The 22,308-nt window shown below is 41.9% G+C and overlaps 1 long non-coding RNA gene across 1 annotated transcript in view; it reads right to left on the reverse strand.

Moving 5' to 3' along the window:
* Positions 1-3,555: 3,555 nt before the first annotated feature.
* Positions 3,556-22,308, reverse strand: part of LOC106701302 (uncharacterized) — a 48,865-nt gene continuing 30,112 nt past the window's right edge. Inside the window, exons 3-4 of the long non-coding RNA XR_011463177.1 lie at positions 21,212-21,307; positions 3,556-18,085 (exon numbers count right to left, since the gene is read on the reverse strand). This is a non-coding gene — a long non-coding RNA (uncharacterized lncRNA). The remainder of the gene's footprint in view (positions 18,086-21,211; positions 21,308-22,308) is intronic.

Here is a 22,308-nt window from a genome sequence, read left to right on the forward strand (position 1 = left end):
GGGTCACAAGAGTTGGACATGACTGAAGCTACTTAGCATACATGCACGGCAATACTATGGTCGGAATTACTGTAACTTTATTTTAAAAATCTGGTCATCTGATAGAATAAAACTTCTCTATTGTTCTTCAGGAGTAATATATATTTTTGGCCTTTTTCATTTCTATATACATTTTGGAAGTAGTCAAATTCCACAAAACAATGACTACCCATTAAGGCTTTATTTGGATTTATATTGCATCTGTAAATCAATTTGAAGAGAACCAACATCCTTGTAATATTGAGTTCATCAGCCTGTGAATATGGTATATCACTTCATTTGTTTACATCTTCTTTAATCTCTCTTTAAAAAGTTACAGTTTTCTCCACAAAGCACTTGCTGCTGCTGCTGCTGCTGCTAAGTTGCTTCAGTCGTGTCCGACTCTGTGCAACCCCAGAGATGGCAGCCCACCAGGCTCTGCCGTCCCCGGGATTCTCCAGGCAGTAACACTGGAGTGGGTTGCAACCCACAAAGCATTTACATGTCCTTTTAAGACATATTTCTAAATATTTGATTTTTAAATGGCATTTAAGTGTTAATTAAAACATTTTATTTTCTAACTGCATCTGCTTATATGCAGAAGTACAATTGATGTTTGTAAACTGATTTGATATTCAGTAAACTTTAATCCTGGGATATTTACCTCCATTCTTTAAGTATTTTCTCCTCTCGTTTTTTTATTTTTACTCTTTTTCTGAGACCACTATCAAGGCTTTTCTATTTTCCATTTCTCTTAGTTTTTTAACTTAATATTTTCTACATTTTTATTCTTCTGCTTTCTGAAAGAATTCTTCAATCTAATCTCCCAATTCCCTTATTCATTCTTCATCTGTATTCAACCTATTTTACTCCTCTATTGTGTTCTCTATTTCAACTTTATATATTCTTCATAGCTTAGTATTTCCACTTTTCTGTAGCCTGAGGGAAAAGGTAAGGGAAGATCCCAGAGAAGGTGGTGATTAGCTGTCTGGAGTGATGAGTTAGGAGGTGCCTGATTATAAAGAGAGAGAGGAAAATCAACCTGAGGGTGCAGCAGTAGCTAAGCCTAGAGACCAGACAGCAGGGCCCTGCTGTCCTGCTGGGAATGGCTGGAACAATGAGTTTGGAGTAGGGTGGGAGGGAGATGACGTGGGAAACTGCAGGGCTTTAACTTCACAGGGCCTTGGTCACTGAGAGCCTTCACTTGTGAGCCCTGCAGCCTATGGCGACCTCCAGAAAGATGGCAGCTTCAAGACAGGGTTGGAGGACACCCAAACTTTTGAGGTGAAGAGAGTCCTCTCCACTTCATGCTCTGGTTCCAGCACCTGCCAGCTCTGGTTCCCTTGACCAGAGAATGGACCCGGAAAAGGCACCCTAGAGAACCTATGATTATATCTGGATTTTGTGGGATGTTGGGGTTGAAGGTAGAGAGAGGGAAGTGGTCCAAATAAGGATAGGAGTAGAGGGAGGCAGCCACAATAAAGGCGGGAGTCTGTGGGTGAGAAAAAGATGGTGGGGGAGGTGCCAAGAGTCTACTTCGGAACAGGGCATAATCTGGAAGGATTTACGAGCTAAGGCTAGTGAGGGAGGGGCCTGGGCTTGGAGGTGCCCAAAGGCCATGGCCATCATTTCTCCAAAGTCACTGAAGGTCATACATCTCTCTCTCCCTGGCCTGGCTGCCCCAGTGCCTCCTTCCTAGTGGTTCCTGGCACTCAGGTCTCAGGCTCTTCTAAAGCTCTTCCATGCTTCTTTGAGGAGAGGGTACCCCATGTTTTATCCTCATGATCTGCTCCAGATAGGTAGTGCAGGGCCTTAACAAGAGTGAAACCTCCTGGATGATAGCTTCTATGGTGCCTCCTTCCCCTGAGAGGGCCCCACATAGAATCCTTTCAGGAGATTTTGGACAGTGGAGTGTCCCTGGAGTTTTCTGATAAAAGGTTATATAGCTTTGGGGAGGGAAAGATAGCTTGTGGACACATAACAGGGATGAGTGTAAGTGTGTGGAAAGCACAGGAGTTGCATCCTAAGGGTCAGTAGGGAGACATGAATGTGACTCCACCACCATGGCCTTGATCCACAGGGAGATTTTGAAAAGAAGAGGGTGCTGAGGACCAGAGTTAGGGAAGTCTGTTCAGACAGGTCAAGAAATCAGAGAGAGAGGCATCTGTGAGTGCCCCATGGTACAAAGTATAGAATCCCTGGTTGACATCCAGGTTTCCTGCAGGATTGGGATCACTTGTATAGACCACACAGAAGGGAAACCTTTGGAGAGGACTTCAGATGCAAACAGGTCTACAAAGAATATGAAAAGGAAAGCAAGCCATAAGGCTAACAGGCTCATGAACAAATGCTCAAACTAAGCAGCCATCAGATAAATAGAAATTAAAACAAAACTAAAGGGGCTTCCCTGGAGGTCCAGTGGAGCTCTGTGCTTCCACTGCAGGGGGCTCAGGTTCGATCCCTGGTTGGGGAACTAAGATCCTACATGCTGCATGGCCCAAAACAACAACAAAGACTAATGCAGATATATTGTTACACCTACTAGACTGATGAAAAAAATTTTAAAGCTGAATAAGACCAAGTGTTGGTGTGTGTGTGTGAAGCTATAAGTTCAGTTCAGTTCAGTCGCTCAGTCGTGTCTGACTCTTTGCAACCCCATGAACTGCAGCACGCCAGGCCTCCCTGTTCATCACCAAACCAAACCCATGTCCATTGAGTTGGTGATGCCATCCAACCATCTCATCCTCTGTCGTCCCCTTCTCCTCCTGCCCTCAATCTTTCCCAGCATCAGGGTCTTTTCAAATGAGTCAGCTCTTCGCATCAGGTGGCCAAAGTATTTCAGCTTCAACATCAAACCTTCCAATGAACACCCAGGACTGATCTCCTTTAGGATGGACTGGTTGGATCTCCTTGCAGTCCAAGGGACTCTCAAGAGTCTTCTCCAACACCACAGTTCAAAAGCATCAATTCTTCAGCGCTCAGCTTTCTTTATAGTCCAACTCTCCCATCCATACATGACCACTAGAAAAACCATAGCCTTGACCAGACGGACCTTTGTTGACAAAGTAATGTCTCTGCTTTTTAATATGCTGTTTTAGGTTGGTCATAACATTCCTTCCAAGCAGTAAGCGTCTTTTAATTTCATGGCTGAAATCACCATCTGCAGTGATTTTGGAACCCAGAAAAACAAAGTCAGCCACCGTTTCTCCATCTATTTGCCATGAAGTGATGGCACCGGATGCCATGATCTTAGTTTTCTGAATGTTGAGTTTTAAGCCAACTTTTTCACTCTCCTCTTTCACTTTCATCAAGAGGCTCTTTAATTCTTCTTCACTTTCTGCCGTAAGGGTGGTGTCATCTGCATATCTGAGCTTATTGATATTTCTCCTGGCAATCTTGATGCCAGCTTGTGCTTCCTCCAGCTCAGCGTTTCTCATGATGTACTCTGCATAGAAGTTAAATAAGCAGGGTGACAATATCCAGTCTTGACATACTCCTTTTCCTATTTGGAACCAGTCTGTTGTTCCATGTCCAGTTCTAACTGTTGCTTCCTGACCTGCATATAGGTTTCTCAAGAGGCAGGTCAGGTGGTCTGGTATTCCCATCTCTTTGAGAATTTTCCACAGTTTATTGTGATCCACACAGTCAAAGGCTTTGGCATAGTCAATAAAGCAGAAATAGATGTTTTTCTGGAACTCTCTTGCTTTTTCGATGATCCTTGTAAATGGCTGATAGGAGTGAAGATGGAGCAGCCCTTTTGGAGGACTCCAGTCAAGAACAAACACTATGCAATTCCATGCCTTGACATACATCTCAAAGAAATTCTCTCAAATGTGCATGAGGAAACATATTGAAGGGTGCTCATCACCTCAAAATCTGTGATGGCAAAGAATCAGAAGCAATCTGGGTGTCCACTCTTGCTGAGTAGACAGGAAAAATAAGGATTTTGTACACCACAGTGCTGTAAAGCAGCTGAGGTTGCTTTATGTCTTACATGTAAGAATATGTCTTACAATACATTGCTGCCATTACTTATTATAGACCAGAGTGGAACAAACCCAAATGTCTACAACAGATGAATGGATAAATAAAATGTGGTATATCCATACAATGGAATATTGTTTGCAATAGAAATAGGTGATGTACAGACCCATGCTAAAACATGGACAAACCTTGAAAACATTATGCTAAATGAGAGGAACCAGAAACAAAAGATACATGTTGTATGATTCCATTTATGTGAAATGTCCAGACTAGGAAGTCTATAGAAACAGAAAGTAGATTAGCCGTTGCCTACATGCTAAGTTGCTTCAATCGTGTCCGACTTTTTATGACCCTATGAATTGTAGCCCTCCAGGCTCCTCTGTCCATGGGATTCTCCAGGCAAGAATACTGAAGTGGGTTGCCATTTCCTCCTCCAGGGGATCTTCCCGACCCAGGGATCGAACCCACCTCTCTTATGTCTCCTGAATTGGCAGGTGGATTCTTTACCACTAGGGCCACCGGGAAAGCCCTAGCTATTGCCTAGGGAGGTGGCAGATGGAGGTTGAAGGGCAATGGGAAATGACAGCTAACAGGTACAGATTTTCCTTTTGCGGGTGATGAAAATATCAAAAGCTTAAATGGTGATGATGGTCTAACAACTCTGAATATGCTAAAAGACACTGAATTGTACAGTTAAATGGGTGAATTGTGTGATATGTGAATTGTATTTCAATAATGGTGTTAAACTTAGTATGTATATTTTAGACAATTATATCTCAATAAAGCTGATATATAGATATATTGCTGATATATAAAGCATCTATCTATTTATTTGGACTTCCCCGGTGGCTCAGTGGTAAAGAATCGGCCTGCAGTGCAGGAGACGTGGGTTCAATCTTGGGTCGGGAAGATCCCCTGGAGAAGGAAATGGCAACCCACTCTAGTAACCTGCCAGGAAAATCCCATGGACAGAGGAACCTGGGGGCTACAGTCCATAGGGTCGCAAAGAACTGGACATGACTGAGCAACTGAACATGCACACATCTATATATTTATCTATCTATAATCTATCTAAACATATTAGAGACATGGATGATTTCAGGGCTGGGACCAGAGAGTTAAGATGGGCTTAAAATGAAAGGAACATGTCAAAAGCACACAAAAGCCAACTTAAAGGATCTCCCAATGTCCAAATCTGGGACAATTTGATCAACAAAATAAATAAAGAGTGTAATGAATCATAATCCACAAAATAAAATAAGAACTCATGAGTCCCTACAGATGTAAACAAATGAATGAATGAATGAACTAGCCTCTGTCCATGGGTTTCTCTAGGCAAGAATACTAGAGTGGGTTGCCATTTCCTCCTCCAGGGGATCTTCCCCACACAGGGATCAAGCCTGAGTCTCCTGTGTCCCTGCATTGCAGGTGAATTCTTTACCACTAGAGCCACCTGGGAAGCCCAATAAATAGGGGAGAAAGCAAAATCTTTAATACAAGAGAAGTCTAATAACGTTTAAAAAGTGTGGAAGGAACAGTTGAAATAGAAAAAATCACTATCTGGAAACACTACAGTAACAACTGTATCAGGCATGAATCATTAGTGGATGCTAAAATTAGTGAGTGAAACCTTGGTGAAACACAGAATATTTGTGAAGATATTTTGAGTGTCTCGTCACAAGTTAGTTATTAATTACAAAGGTGAAAATAGCAATCTTACAGTGGAAGACACCACCTTAATCAAGTGATAAAAGTTAATATCACCAATAATATGATATACGAACATCCCATACCCCCTGTCATGATGGACTGGGAAGGCTGCATCACTTCTGAGGTCCTTACCAAAAATGCATACATTTAATCTAATCTAATCTAATCCTAAATCTAATCATGCAAGAACATCAGGAAAACCCAACTGAGGGACATTCTATAAACTGACCAGTACTCTTCAGAAGTGTCAATGTCATGAAAGACTGGGACAGATCGAGGAACTATGGTAATTTAGAGGAGACCAGAGAGACATAATAATGATAACTAATTGTATTGAGGGATCCGAGAACAGAAAAAGGATATTAGGTGAAAAACTGGTAAAATCTGAATAAAGTTCAAGGTGAAATTTGAATAGATTAATAGTATTGTATCAGTGTTGATTTCCAGGTTTTGATAGTTGTACTGTGATCATGTAAAATGATAACAATGGGGAAGGGGGGTGAAGAGTATATGAGAATTATTTGTATTGGGTCTGTAACATTTATAAGTCTGAAATTATAAAACAAAAAGTTTAAAAAATTAAAAGCACATATTGCTGTGTGAACAGGAAACAGAATGAAACATACAACATAACACCCTTAGATATATTACAAACACATGCACACACAACAATATATTTTACCAGGACAAACAAAAGGCTGCTGCTGCTGCTGCTGCTAAGTCGCTTCAGTGGTGTCCGACTCTGTGCGACCCCATAGATGGCAGCCAACCAGGCTCCCCGTCCCTGGGATTCTCCAGGCAAGAACACTGGAGTGGGTTGCCATTTCCTTCTCCAATGCATAAAAGGCTGCTGCTGCTGCTGCTGCTGCTAAGTCGCTTCAGTCGTGTCCGACTCTCCGCAACCCCATGGACTGCAGCCCACCAGGCTCCTCTGCCCATGGGATCCTCCAGGCAAGAGCACTGGAGTGGTTGCCATTGCCCTCTCCGAACAAAAGGCTATATAACATTAAATATTAGCTTGATTCCCTGAGAATGGTGACTACGAAAAGAAAAAGAAATCAACCAATTCATCAGGAAAGGGAACTTAACTTGGACCCTAGAAGTTTTTCTGGAGGGGGCGGGATTGGATTTAGACCTTGCAGGATGGATGGAGAGACTTGGGAGAGGTAAGGGGTGGTCTGAAACCGTGATAGTGGCAAAATGTGGAAGACAGAGCTAGATGGGATTTGGAGGCCTGCTTTGAGCGAAAGGGCATAGTCCAAAGGGGCTGGGAGTTGCAGCTGGCTAGAGGGACTCAAGCTCTGGAGATGCCTTGAGGGCCAGCCTCCTCTCTGGCCATTTCATCCCCTCAACTACTGCCAGGACGTGCCACAGGGATTGAGCCCTTTCCTGCCCTTTACCTGGTATTCAGGCCTCATTCTCTTCTAAAGATCTCCTTGCTAGCATATCTCTGTCCTCTGGATGTTGGCATACACTGTGTTGCCTCATGATCAGGTCCAGACTGGAGTGTAGGTGAAAGTCCAGGCCTTTTCCCCAGACTGGGGCTTAGCAACAGGCTTGATCAGGGGCTGGTGCCTCCATTACTTCCTGATTCCCCCTAACTGTAGACCTCAGTGGTCCCAGCTGGGCCTGTCCTACTGTATGGTCACCTGTTCAGCCTGTAGCTTGACCTGGGATAGCCCTGACATCGACCCCTCTATACAACCAACCACTGCAGATGAATAGCTGAGGCCGAGTAGTGAAGGAGAATTACACAGCTCAAAATAGCCTGGAGTTAAATCTCCCCTCCGGGTCCTCCCCACCATTCTATGCAAAAAAAAACCTCTTCCACCTGAAGAAAAAAATGGAGGTTAAGGTTGATTATGCCCAGCTCCCAGAGAGTCCCAGCCTCTGGCCGATCTCTAGAATTCCTTGCCCCAGCTGTTTGCTGCTGCTGCAGTCATGTCCGACTCTGTGCAACCCCATAGACGGCAGCCCATCAGGCTCCCCCGTCCCTGGGATTCTCCAAGCAAGAACACTGGAGTGGGTTGCCATTTCCTTCTCCAATGCATGAAAGTGAAAAGTGAAAGTGAAGTCGCTCAGTCATGTCCGACTCTTAGTGACCCTATGGACTGCAGCTCACCAGGTTCCTCCATCCATGGGATTTTCCAGGCAAGAGTATTGGAGTGGGGTGCCATTGCCTTCCCTGGCCCCAGCCGTTTAAGAGATAACTAATCCGGACAACCTTGGAGAAGAACAGGCCCCCTTAAGACAGTAGATTTCCACATATCTGCCTATATATACTTACTCTTTTCTTGGGTTAGGGCAGCAGCTCACTAATCTGACTGCTGCCCTGTCTTGCCTCATTAAAGGTGATCTGTTCTGTAAAGTGCCGGTCTCATTCTTTTTCCAAACCTGGCGTTCTCTAACTCCCTTACCCTACACGCAGGGAGCAGAAAGGGGCCCAGAAGGAGCAGGTACATTGGGTACTCAGAGGGGAGGAACCACCCACCCAGAGGCTACTGAACTGCTTGGGTGCAAATCCTGCCTCCATGGATTACTGGCTGTGTAAATTTTGGCAAATAACTTAATCTCTTATAGTCTAGATCCCATATCTTTCTAATGAAGGAGAACAGTAGAATAATAATACCTACCACAGAGGGTTATTGTGAGAACTAAAAAGATTATATGTATTTAGTAGTTAAATAAGATAATTAAAATAAGATTATGTATTTAGTATGGCTTCCCTGGTGGCTCAGTAAAGAATCTGCCTGCAATGCAGGAGACTGGTGTTCCATCTCTGGGTCGGGAAGATCCCCTGGAGAAGGGAATGGCTACCCACTCCAGCATTCTTGCCTGGAGAATTCCATGGGCAGAGGAAGCTGGCGGGCCACAAAGAGTAAGACATGACTGAATGACTTTCACTTCTTTTCCTGTATTTAGTGTTCGGCATAAATCAAGTCCTCAGTAACTGTTAGCTGCCATTATTATCATTAGATGTTCTCAGTCCTGGTGCTTGGGCTCCCAGAGCTGGAGCAAGACTATAGCTCAGAGGAAACATCACCTTGGCTGTGGCTCCGATTCGGAGGAGGTATGGGGGTGTGGAGAAAGGGGTGGGAAGAGGGCTTGGTGAAAACATGTGCTACTTTGGTTTTTTGTTTTGTTTTTTTTTTTTGTTGTGCTGCACGTCATGTGTGGTCTTAGTTCCCCGACCAGAGATAGAAGGGATCAAATTGGTTCCTCCCCCGACCTCTGTGCAGCGGAAACGCTGGGTCTTAACCTCTGGACCGCCAGGGAGGTCCCTCTATTTATTTTATATAGTTGTGACAAAAATAAACTATACAGTATTAGAGGAGATAGTAAATCTTTCATTTGTATAAATAAACTATTTTCACATTTTAATGACACATTCGATCATCTTTTTTGGAATATACATTTTACATAAGGTTTTATGCTGGAAATGGCTACACACAATTCCTGATCAGGACTTCTCATAATCTCTTCAAAATCTGATTGTGGCTATTAATGAGAACTTTTTTTTTCTCAAGTAGGCGGTGGTAAATGGAAAGGAAAAATTTATGAGTTTTTCTCACCATTAGCCAGAATTTCTATTTCATTCTTGAAATCATTTAAATCCAGTTGAACATTTTAATGGTTTTTAAATGATGATTCTTTCCTGAAGTTATTCACATTATTCTACTCCATTAAAATTTTTGTCTTTATGATTCAAATTACATTACCAAGGGAATAACTTTTAACCTCACTTTTCCAAAGCTCCAAAAACTTTCCAGAGTTTTTGCTTGAACCCCCCAAACTCTGCCAGTTCACATTAACCTCTTTTCACATGATCCTTACAAATTTCTATAAACTATATTCAGGGACCAAAAAATTCAGCTAATCTCTCCACAAATCTGTCAGGTACCAATTGACCATGGAAAAAAACTTTCAATTTTTATTGTGGCTCACAAACTTTTGAAAATATTCTTCTTCTGACTCAGCTCACACACACTTATGAAACAACAGAGAAGAATGTTCTGAGCCCTTGTCTTTATACAAAGTTGAAAACAGGAAAGAGGTTAGTACCTTGTATTTCATTTCACCATACTGATAGTACCATTTCCCATGGAAATCAGATTAAAAGGCAAACTCTTACAGATGAAGGCTCCTCTGTACAAAACAATATATTACTTAAATCTCAGCTTTTCAGGACATCTTCCTGTCACCATGGCCTCACTCACTACACAGACTTGTTTCAAAATGTTCATAAAAATGCAATGCATGATCCTGGATTGAGTCCTTTTGCTATAAATTTTAGGCTATTATTAAGATAACTGGTGAAATCTGGATGGGATCTGAGAATTAGGTGATAGTGATGGATCGACATTAATTTCATGACATTGATGGGTGAATTGTGGTTATGTAGGAAAATATCCTTGTTTGTAGAAAAGCACATTGAAATATTCAGAAGTGATGGGTCACTAGGTCTGCAACTTGCTCTCAAATGGTTCGGGAAAAAAATTCTCTGTACTGTTCTTGCAACTTGTCTTTGTGATTGCTCCAAAATAAAAAGTAATTCATGAAATATTTGTTGGAATAGTTTAACACAGAATCATCTGTTTTGTATTGTTGCTTCTCTCAAACATTTTGTATACAAATCAGACATTTAAGCTGAGGAATGAGGGCTTCTTGGGCATTCAAATCCAAATGTGAGATGATCCTCATGAAGTAAGGCTTCCCTGCTGGCTCAGTGGTTAAGAATCCGCCTACAATGCAGGAGACCTGGGTTCGATCCCTGGGTCAGGAAGATCCCTTGGAGAAGGAAATGGCAAACCACTCCAGTATTCTTGCCTGGAAAATTCCGAGGAGAGAGGAGCCTGGTGGGCTACAATCCAACAGGTCACAAAGACTTGGACATGACTGAACGACTAACACTCATGATGTAAACACCATTCATGGACATGGAGCTGGTTTTGGAGATATGATGACATTGCATCTTTACCCCAAAAGTCCATTATGATATTGTGATGGTTAATTTTTTTTTCTATTTATTTATTTTTGGCTGTGCTGCATGGCTTGCAGGATCTTAATTCCCCTCATCAGTGAAAGTGCCCAGTTCTAATCACTGGACCTCCAGAGTATTACCTTGTGATGGTTAATTTTATGTGTAAATCTTACTGGGCCATAGGGTGCCTAGATATTTGTACATTGTTCCAGGTGTGTATGTGAGAGTGTTTCTGGATGAGATTAACATTTAAATTAGCAGACTGAAAAAAGCAGATTGCACTCTCTGATTGAGTGGGCCTCATCCAATCTGTAGAAGGCCTGAATAGAACAAAAAGGCTGACCCTCCCCCCCCCCAGATAAAAAAGAATCCTTCCTCCCTAACTGTCTTCTAACTGGGACAGCAGCTGTTCCCTGCCTTTAGACTCAAAGAAAACAATGGCTCTTCCTGGGTCAGTTGGCATTTGGGCTGGAACTACACCATTGATTCTCCTGAGTCTCCTACTTGCCAACTCATCCTGCAGATCTTGGGGCTTGTTAGCCTCCATAGTTTTATGAGCCAATTCTTTCTAAAAAAATCTCTTTATCTATATATACACATCCTACTGCTTCTGTTTCTCTGCAGAGCCCTAATCCTGATTTTGATAATGAAAGCAGTCTAAAGGAACAGAATTTTAAGAATGAATTTCTGAATTGGTTCTGGGGTTTCTTGAATTGGCTTTGTAATCTGATTAGCGTTTTGAGACTGGTGGCTACTTCCCTGGTGTCTCAGATGGTAAAGAATCTGCCTGCAATGCGGGAGACTGGGGTTCAATCCTTTGATCAGGAAGATCCCCTGGAGAAGGAAATGGCAACACACTCCAGTATTCTTGCCTGGAGAATCCCATGGACAGAGGAGCTTGGTGGGCTACAGTCCATGGGGCTGCAAAGACTTGGACACGACTGAGTGACTAACACACACAATGACCATCCCAGTAGTAAAGAAAGCACTGATAGTCCATGAACTGCTCATAGAGACACACAAACTATTACCAGTGGATACTCCTAATCAACTACTCATAAGAAGCAAGGATCTATATATTTTTGAACATTTTTCTTAAATTAATGAATATAATGAGATTGTCTGGTTGCTTCTAAGGCTGATCTACAAAGTGGGGAAAGTAAAGAAGGAGCTCAAGAATTTGAAATTCCAGCACAAGAGGCACATAAATGACCTGGCAGGCTCTAGGTGTACCCTGGAGGTCCTCATCTCCTGTAGTTCCAGGACTGAGATTGCTGAAAATCAAACCCAGATTCTCACCCTGCAGCTGGTTGAATTTCAACACAAGTTGAACTCCTGGTCTTACAAGGTGTCCCCTATTAAAGTGAGAGAGAACTGATTGGTAAGGAATAAGATCCTGAAAGTTGGAATGGTGAGGCCAGGTCTCCTACAGGAACACTGCCAAGAGTTCATACTGTTAATCTTTCTCTCAGCCTCCACAAAAGGACCTAGAGCTTTTACTAGGGTAACTGTGCATTGAGTAACAGGGAATAATCAGATCTCTGGGGGGACTACCGGACACTGACTCTGAACGGACATTATTTCTAGAAGACCACTGTGGCCCACCAGTCAGAGTATGGGCTTATGGAGGTCAGGGGATCAATGTAGTTTTAGCTCAGATCTGTCTCACAGTGGGCTGCATGGGTTCCCAAACCCATCTTATGGTTCTTTCCCCAGTCACAGAATGCATACTTGCAGTAGATCTACTCAGCAGCTGCCAGAATCTCTCCATTGTTTCCCTGATCTGTGAAGTGAGGGCGATGCTGGTGGGAAATGCCAAGAGGAAGCCACTAGAACTGCCTCTACCTGGGAAAATAATAAACTAAATGCAGTACTGCATTCCTGAGGGATTGCAGAGATTAGTGTCACCATCAAGGCTTTAAAAGATGAAGGGGTAGTGATTCCCATCCCATCCACATTCAGCTTTCCTATTTGGCCTGTGCAGAAGACAGATGGATCTTGGAGAATGACAGCAGATTGTTGCAAGCTTGAGTGAGTGGTAGTCGCTCAGCTGTGTCTGACTCTTTGTGACGCTATGGACTGTAGCCTGCCAGGCTCCTCCGTCCATGGAATTCTCCAGGCAAGAAAACTGGAGTGGGCTGCCATTTCCTTGCAAGCTTAACCAGGTGGTAACTTGGGTTGTAGCTGCTGTACCAATGTGGTTTCATTGTTTGAGCAAATTAACATATCCCCTGGTTCCTGATATGCAGTTATTCACATAGCAAATCATAATATTTAAGTCATGGGATGTCAAAGAGAAGAGGAGACATCATACAAGGACTTTACCTCCTCTTCTGGGGAAGGGGTTAACTCATTTTTGCTGTACACAGGACGGCTGTATCATGTTAAGTAGAAGGATAACCTTTGTATTATCTTCATTTGGAATATGCTAAGTCATTTCAGTCGTGTCCGACTCTGTGCGACCCCACAGACGACAGCCCAACAGGCTCCCCCGTCCCTGGGATTCTCCAGGCAAGAACACTGGAGTGGGTTGCCATTTCCTTCTCCAATGCATGAAAGTGAAAAGTGAAAGGGAAGTCGCTCAGTCGTGTCTGACCCTCAGCGACCCCATGGACTGCAGCCCTCCAGGCTCCTCCATCCATGGGATTTTCCAGGCAAGAGTACTGGAGTGGGGTGCCATTAAGGAGATGACTATGAGTGTCAAGTTGACAGGGGGTAAACTTGTGATGGTTAATTCTATATGTCAACTTGACTGGGTTACAGACTGCCAGCTATTTGGCCAAACATTATCTTGGGTGTTCCTGTGAGGGTCCTTTGGGATGAGAGTAACATGTGAATTGGTAAACTGAGTAAAGCAGATTGCCCTCCCCAATGCGTGTGGGCCCCATCCAATCTGCTGAAGGCCTGAATAGAACAAAAAGTCAGACTTTCCCCAGAATAAGGGAGAATTCTTTATGCCTGATTGTCTTTGAACTGGAACATCAAGCTTTTTTCTGCTTTTCAATTTAAAATGAAACACTGGCTCTTCCTGCTTGCCCACTCACCCTACAGATCTTGGGGCTTGTCAGCCTCCATAACTGTGTGACCTAATTCCTTAGGTCTATTGCTTTTGTTTCTCTAGAGAACCCTAACACAGATTTGGAAACAAATATTTTTTTATAAATTAAATCTATTTATATGTAAGGTTCTCAAATTTGATATTTAATATTAGGATGCATTAAGAATACTTAAAATGAACTTCACGAACACTTAAAAATCTACATATGGTAAATGAAATATTAATTTCTGGTTAATTTGATAACGAAAATTCTAAAAATTCTAAATATTCAAAATAAATAGTATACTCACATAATGAATATATTCTGAATAACAGTGTTTTTAAAGTGGTGTGTGTGCTAAGTTGCTTCAGTCATGTCCGACTATTGGCGACCCCATGGACTGTAGCCCGTCAGGCTCCTCTGCCCATGGGATTCTCCAGGCAAGAATACTGGAGTGGGTTGCCATTTCCTCCTCGAGGGGATCTTCCCAAACCAGGGATCGAACCCGCATCTCTTCTGTCTCTTGGCAGGTGGGTTCTTTACCATTAGCACCACCTGGGAAGCCCTTTAAAGTGGCAAAGGCCTATAATCAGCCCATTCTGACTTAATTATATGATACCATTATTACGTTTTCATATTTTTCTAAAAGTAGAAGATAACTCAGCATAAAATTCCATAAAAAATCAGCATATGGTTCACTGTTAAATGCATATTTCATTTGGCAAAGTACTGCCAGACAGCCCTTCAGCATGGCTACCGAAATCTACACTCCCAGGAGCCATGCAGGTGGGTTTGTAGGTCCTTACAGCTTCATCAGCACTGGGCATTATCCTGTTTTCTAATTTTGTCAGTCTCATAAATGTAAAGTCAGATCTCACTGTTATGTTAACTTCTCAGATTTCCAATATCTTGAATACCTTGTCATATACGCTCTTGGCTTTTCAAATTTCTTCTTCGGTAAACTGTCTATTCTGTGCTTTGCTCAACTAGTGGTGGTGTTTTTTTTTGTTGATTCACAGAAAGTCCTTGGATGTTCTAGATATTAAATCCTTTGTTGATTTAAACATTGCAAATATCTTCTCCCAATCTGTAGATTATCTTTTACCTTTTCCCCGTGTCTTTCATCAAGCACAAATCCTTTAATTTGATGTAATCAAATCAATCAACTCTTTACCATATGAATTATAGTCTTGCACTTTTATCTAATAAGTCATTCCAAGCCCCTAGGTCACAAAGATATCCTCCTATAATTCCTCTTATTAACATTAGAGTTTTATCTTTCACATTTAGGTCCTCTATCTAGAGTCCATTTTTTGTATGTGGTATGAGGTAGGGGTCTGTTTTTATTTTTCTCCAAGTCATGAGTCAGGTTTTTAAACACCTTCAAAAAAGAAACTGTCCTTTCTCCATTGATCTGTTATACGCTAGGTTCCTTTATATCCACAGGTCTGCATTTATACTGTTCTATTGGTCTACTTTTCCATTTTTGTGCTAATGCCACAGTTTATATTACTGAATTCAAAGAAACAAGAAAGAAACAATGGTAAGGCAGAAATAAATGCCATAGAGAACAACAGACAATGTCTTTGAAAAGATTCATAAGGGAGACAAATCTCTGACAAAGAGTAATAAAAAAAAAGGGAGTGGGGGAAGAAAATTACAAAAACAAGATGTAGAATGAAATTCTTTTAAAAGAAGAATGATGAATGATATGGCAATGAATTTGAAAACCTGGATGAAAAGGATACATTCCAAGAAAAATGTAACATGTTAAAATAGACACAAAAGTGAGGTCTTGAATAGGCCAGTGAGTATAAAGGAAACCAAAGTGGTAGTCAATGAACTCTCCTTCACCACTACTTGATTTCGTGGGTAAATTGTAGCAAACTTTCAAGTTTCTGATCTTATGCACAATAACAAAAGAGTGAAACTTATCCATTTAATTTTTTGAGCTTAGTGCAACCTAGATTGAAAAACTAGGTAAGAATCCATGAAAAGAAAATTCTAGGGCTGTTTCATTTATGAAATGAAAATCCCCAACAAAATGTTAGCTAACAGACATTAACAGTGTATTCAAAAATATAGATTAATTATTACCAGATAGAGTTTATCCCAGGAACATCAAACATTACCATATAAATGGTCTAAAGGACAAAAGCCTTTAGATTTTTTCTGCATCAATTGAATTAACCATAAGATTAGTTCAATTGATGCAGAAAATCATTTGATATATTCCTTTTATGTTGTAGTTAGTGCATTATCTTGATTTTTAAGAACTGTGTAGATGGGTTCCATTAGTAGCAGATTTCATTTCAGGAAAGTAGAAGGTACATTGGGTCTGATGAGTTGAGACTTCCTGCTCTCAGATGACATTGAGGCATATTGAGGACTAACGGAACAGTCTAGTTTCCTTACAGATGCTGGGGCCTGGGAAGGGACAGTCTACGTTATTAGTTGTTGATGGTGGGTGAAGGCAGTTTTGGGGAACTGGAGTGTTCTGAAACAAGAGAAACAAAGAGATGCTCAATCTCAAATGAGTCTGAGATAGATTCATGGAGAAAATGAGGTGGGTTCAGAACTCTGAGATGAAAGGGGTGACATATTCATTAAAGTGGTATGGGTTCAGAACGTGGTGGCAGACCTGTTGGCTCTTAGGAATAAACTGCCTTTCTTACCGGGAGGACAAAGCTATTGCATACATTCAGAGTTGGTATTAAGATGCCATGTTTGAGTGGAGAGTAAAATGGTGGCTCAGACGGTAAAGCATCTGCCTGCAGTGCAGGAGACCGGGGTTCGATCCCTGGGTTGGGAAGATCCCCTGGAGAAGGAAATGGTAACCCACTCCAGTACTCTTGCCTGGAAAATTCTGTGGACTGAGGAGCCTGGTAGGCTACAGTCCATGGGGTCACAAAGAGTCGGACACAACTGAGCGACTTCACTCACTCACTCACTGTACAGCACAGGCAACTACACTCATTATCCTATGATAAACCATAATGGAAAAGAATATTTTTAAAAGAATATATATATATAGATGAGATGGTTGGATAGCATCACTGATTCAATGAACATGAACTTGGGCAAACTCCAGGAGATGGTGAGGGTGAGGGACAGGGAAGCCTGGTGTGCTGCAGTCCATGGGGTCTTGAGGAGTTGGACACACCTGGTGGCTGAACAACATACATATATGTATCTGAATCACTTTGTTGTACAGCAGAAATAACACAACACTGAAAGTCAACTATAATTTTTAAAGATGCCATGAGCCTGGATTGGTGAGGGTGGGCTTGGGGAGAATGGATACATGTATATCTATGGCTGAGTCCCTTCGCTGTTCACCTGGAACTACCACAACATTGTTAACTGGCTATACCCCAATACAAAATAAAAAGTTAAAAAAAAAAAAAATAAGATGCCATGTTTGAGGAGAACATTGATGACAGGCTCTTTGGGACAGAAAGGTAAATATACGCTGTGTAATTTTTACAAAAAAAATATTTGACCGCATTGAGTCTTACTTGCAGCATGCAAGGCCTTTTGTGGGGTGCACGCACTCTCTAGTTGTGGTTGGCAGGCCCAGTAGCTGCAGCTCGCGGGCTTAGTTGGTCCCCGGCATGTGGAATTTTCCCAGACCAGGGATTACACTCGTGTCCCCTGCACTGGCAGGTGGATTCTTATCCACTGTACCACTAGAGAAGTCTGCAAGGAATATTTCCAGTTGATATGTTAGTAGACACACAGGTTAAGGCAGGAAGGCACATAACACAGTAATAGGGAGCCATTTCATAAGATTCGGGATAATTGGCTTTATCTCAATTTCAGTTCCAGTAAACAAGTTTAACGAGCAAACTGAGCATGGGGAGATTAGGTGGAACAGGTGGCCTTAATATTGAGGGGGAAATGCGTATTTGCCCATCACTGGAGATGGGGATGCTAGGATTGGGAGCCAAAATGAGATATTGTGGCCAGAAGTGAGCTGAGTAGACTCGGTGTTACCCTCATGATTCTTCTCCAGGCTGAGGATGGCTGAGGTTTACACAAGCACTCATTTTCCCAACTGCCGGGTTTTGTTTCTTGTTTTTAAAACTATAGAGGCAATTTCTTTTCTCTCTTTTGCTCTTATAAGAACATGACTATAATCTCTTGCTTTCTCCACTGGTTTTTTTTGTTTTATTGTGAAATGGGCTGATGCACCAAGTGTTGCATTGGAATCCTTCAGGAACACTGGGCAGGAGTCCACAAATCAAACCTTGGAGAGATGACCACTCAGAGGGGCCTTCAAAATCTTCCGCCTTGGGAAACCTTCTGTAGCAACCCTTTATTATAATAATCTTCATGTGATTTGACTTTGCACCTGTTGATTTTGAAAAGATATGTAAGGCCCAGCTGCTTTATCATATTCAATATTAAGGGGCAGAAGGTAAAGGAAACTGTCATTATCTTTGACCACTGGACTGGATGTCTTTTTATTTACTTATTCATGCATCCCATTTTCTCTTCATTCTCCATTTACGTTTCTAACCCTCTGCCTCCATAGGCAGATATTCTAATTTGTTTATTGTGATTCTCTTTGATTCTATGTGTTCTGTCAGGTGTAAATGTTATTGGGGTTGAAAACTGTGCTTCTTCAAAAATTTTAACTGCATTCAACATATAGAAAAGTTTCTAAAACTTATTTATACTGTTTGTTGTGTTGTTTAGTTGCTAAGTCACGTCCGACTCTTTGCAACCCCATGGACTGTAGTCCGCCAGGCTCCTCTGTCCATAAGGTTTTCCAGGCAAGTGTTCTGGAGTGGGTTGCCATTTCCCCTTCCAGGTGATATTCCTGACTCAGGGATCAAACCTGTGTCTCCTGCACTGGCAGGTGTATCCTTTACCACTGAGCCACCAGGGAAGCCATTGTACAGTTTAAGAAAGAGTAATAAAATATCCAAGATTCAGAACTGGAACTTTACAGTATTTTAGAAGCTGCTTTGTATCTTCCTTCCCCCAAGGAAACCATTATTTTGACCTTTATGTTCTCATTCTCTTGCTTTCCTTGAAAGTTTTGCCCTAGACAATAATATTGTTTTGTTTTGAAAATGGGTGTGGCCAGCACACACCTAGCTGGTTACTAAAGCTGCTGTTGGGTGAAGATGCCCGAAAGCGGGTAAGCTGAACAGAGTCTCTTGGTCATAGTCTGGCTTCAGCTTCCCTAAGAGTTTATGAGAGCTAAGTCTGGGAAGGTCAGAGGGTAAGGTCACATGTGAGTTCAGGGAAACACACATGGCTCACCACAGTCAGGGCACCAGCAGGCTGCTGTGCAGACCAGAAAAATTAGTTTGGTAACAATTTGGTAAAACATATTGTCTGGTAACAATATGTTTGACAGGAAGTGGGCCCCTCTAACTTTTCTACTTCTCATCTCCCCGTGACCTGCCCCAACTTCCCAGCATGGGCAAGAGTAGGAGACAGCAGATAATTTCTGTTCGGTGGAATGTATGTCCACATCTGATTGAGGCTGTGCAGTGCTTGGAGGGAGGATGTGCAGGAGCTTCAGCAGCATGTGGTCAAATTAGCACAGAAAAACTACAGATACTCTGAGGCAGGTTCCCCTAGGCATTCTGTCCCCAGGTTAACAGAGGACAGGTGGGGCTGTTTCCTCCTTAGTGAAGAGCAGATGCTAAAGGATGAACACCACAGAGAGTAGGTAAACTAAGACAAAGGAATACGTGCTTTCTGTTTATTTTTTCCTTTTTCCCTTGCTTGTTTTATTTATTCCCTATTATCCACACCCCCGTTCCATGCCAAATCCTGCCTCACAGGCATCTCTTTGAATGTGTTTAACTTATATCCTTTTAAGGGGCTTCCCTGGTGACTGAGATGATAAGAATCTGCTTGCAATGCAGGAGACCGAGGTTCGATCCTGGGATTGGGAAGATCCCCTGGAGAAGGGAATGGCAACTCACTCCAGTATTCTTGCCTGGAAAATTCTAAGGATAGAGGAGCCTATCGGGGCACAGTCCATGGGGTCGCAAAGAATTGGACATGACTGAGCGATTAACACATACCACATACATATATATACCCTTTTGAGTTCTTTTAAGATGTATATTTGGTATATATGTGCATGTATTTGTAACTTATGAGAATAGTGTTTTGTTTTACAGCTTATTATTTTTCATCCAGTGCTACCCGTATTGCTCTGTGTATGTCTAACTCACCGATCTAACTGCTGAAAGGCCAACTATGGAGTGTATCCCCTGGTGACAGCCAGAACGACCCCAACTCCCCACTGTTGCAAATCACACTATAACAAACATTCTCCTGCCTGACCTGTTATGGATCTGTGTGAGAATTTCTTCAGGTGGCACATGAAGATATTGACTGGATTATGTATTGCCACATTCATCTCTGGGATGGCTGCCCAAGTCCCTTCTATCATTAGAAGTGCATGAGGGTCCTTAACCTCACATCCCTATTACAGGACACGGCATGATTGTTGTTCAGTTGCCAAGTTGTGTCTGACTATGCAACCCCATGGACTGCAATGTGCCAGGCTTCCCTGTCCTTCACTATCTCCCTGAGTTTGCTCAAGCTCGTGTCCATTGAGTCAGTGATGCCATCCAACCACCTTACCCTCTGTTGCCCCCTTCTCCTCTTGCCCTCAATCTTTCCCAGCATTAGGGTCTTTTCCAGTGAATCAGCTCTTCACATCAGGTGGCCAAAATACTGGAGCTTCAGCTTCAGCATCAGTCCTTCCAATGAATATCTAGGGTTGATTTCCTTTAGGATTGACTGGTTTGATCTTCTTGCTGTCCAAGGGACTCTCAAGGGTCTTCTCTAGCACCACAGTTGGGATGACTGAGCTTTCTAAAATTTGGCCATCTATGAGATCTAACAGAGAAGGCAATGGCACCCCACTCCAGTACTCTTGCCTGGAAAATCCCATGGATGGAGGAGCCTGGAAGGCTGCAGTCCATGGGGTCGCTGAGGGTCGGACACGACTGAGCAACTGCACTTTCACTTTTCACTTTCATGCACTGGAGAAGGAAATGGCAACCCACTCCAGTGTTCTTGCCTGGAGAACCCCAGGGATGGGGAAGCCTGTTGGGCTGCCATCTATGGGGTCACACAGAGTTGGACACAACTGAAGTGACTTAGTAGTAGTAGTAGCATGAGATCTAAAGTGAAATCTCCTAATTTCATTTTGTAGTTTTTTTATAACCAATGCATTTGCATATCTTTTCTTATGCCTGTTAGTTTTTTCAGTTTTCTACTTCAGCAAATCGCTTGTTTGTATCCTGTGGAGGCCCCTCTACTGTTTTTCCTATGGTGGCTCTATCGACAGGACTGATCCTGTAGGAAGGCTGGACCCTAACCAAAGCTTCTGTACTCTGTTTCAGGTTCTGCAGTGCCTTTATATTTCTATATGAATTTAATTAAAAAAATTTTTTTATTTTTATTGGCTGCATGGTATGCAAGATCTTAGTTCCCTTACCAGGGATCAAATCTGTGCCCCCTGCAGTGGGAAGTCTTAATCATGGGCCACCAGGGAAGTCCCTCCATACGAATTTTAAGATCACCTTGTCCAATTCTGCAAAAAAAAAAAAAAAAAAGCCTGCTAAGACTTTTATAGGGATTATGTTGAATGTACAAATTGGTTTGGGAAGAATAGACATCTTAACAATTCTTAGTTTTCTGACCCATGAACAAGGTGTATCTTTCCATTTAATTTGGTCTTCTTTCAGCAATACAGGTGTACAGGTCTTTCTGTCAGATACATTCCTAATTCATACTTCTAGATGTTATTATGCTGAAATTTTAAAAATTTCTATGTCCAATTGTTCATTGCTATATACAGTTGGTATATATAATTGTTTTGTGTATATTGATCTTGTATCTTGCAACTTGGGGAATTATTAGTTCTAGTAGTTTGTTGTTTGGTAGATTCAATTGGATTTTCTACAAAGAGTTACATCTTCTATAAAAAAATAAAGTTTTATATAACTATAAAAATATAATTTAACTCCTTTCCCATCTGAATGTCTTGCCTTTTTTTCCTCTCTCTTTTCTTTTCTTATCTGATTGCACTGGCAAGAACCTCCAGTACAATGCTGAACAGAAGCGATGAAACCAGACATCCTCGTGTTGTCTCTGATGTTGGAGGGTAAAACTTTCAGTCTTTCACCACTAAATGTAGTGTCAGCTGTGGATTTTTTGTAAATGCTCCATGTCAGGTTGAGAGGTTCCCTTACATTCCTAGTTTTTTATTTTTAAATCAGGAATGGATATTGGATTTTGTCAAATGTTTTTCTGCATTTATTGCAATAATCATACGGGATTTGGAGGGGGATTGTTAACATGATGAATTGCAATGACTGATTTTCTAATGTTAAGTCAGTCCTGCATTCCTGAGACAAACTCCACTTGGTTATCTTTCAAAATATATTGTTGGATTTGATTGGATAAAATCTTGTTTACAATTTTTGCATTTCTTGAACTTTCACTTTTGACACTTTCCTAAAATATGCCTCCCCACTAAGCACTTACTTTCAGTATGACTCACTCCTCCTGTTCATATCCTCTAGATTCTGT

Source organism: Bos mutus, chromosome X (genome assembly GCF_027580195.1).
Source record: "Bos mutus isolate GX-2022 chromosome X, NWIPB_WYAK_1.1, whole genome shotgun sequence".
NCBI lineage: Eukaryota > Metazoa > Chordata > Mammalia > Artiodactyla > Bovidae > Bos > Bos mutus.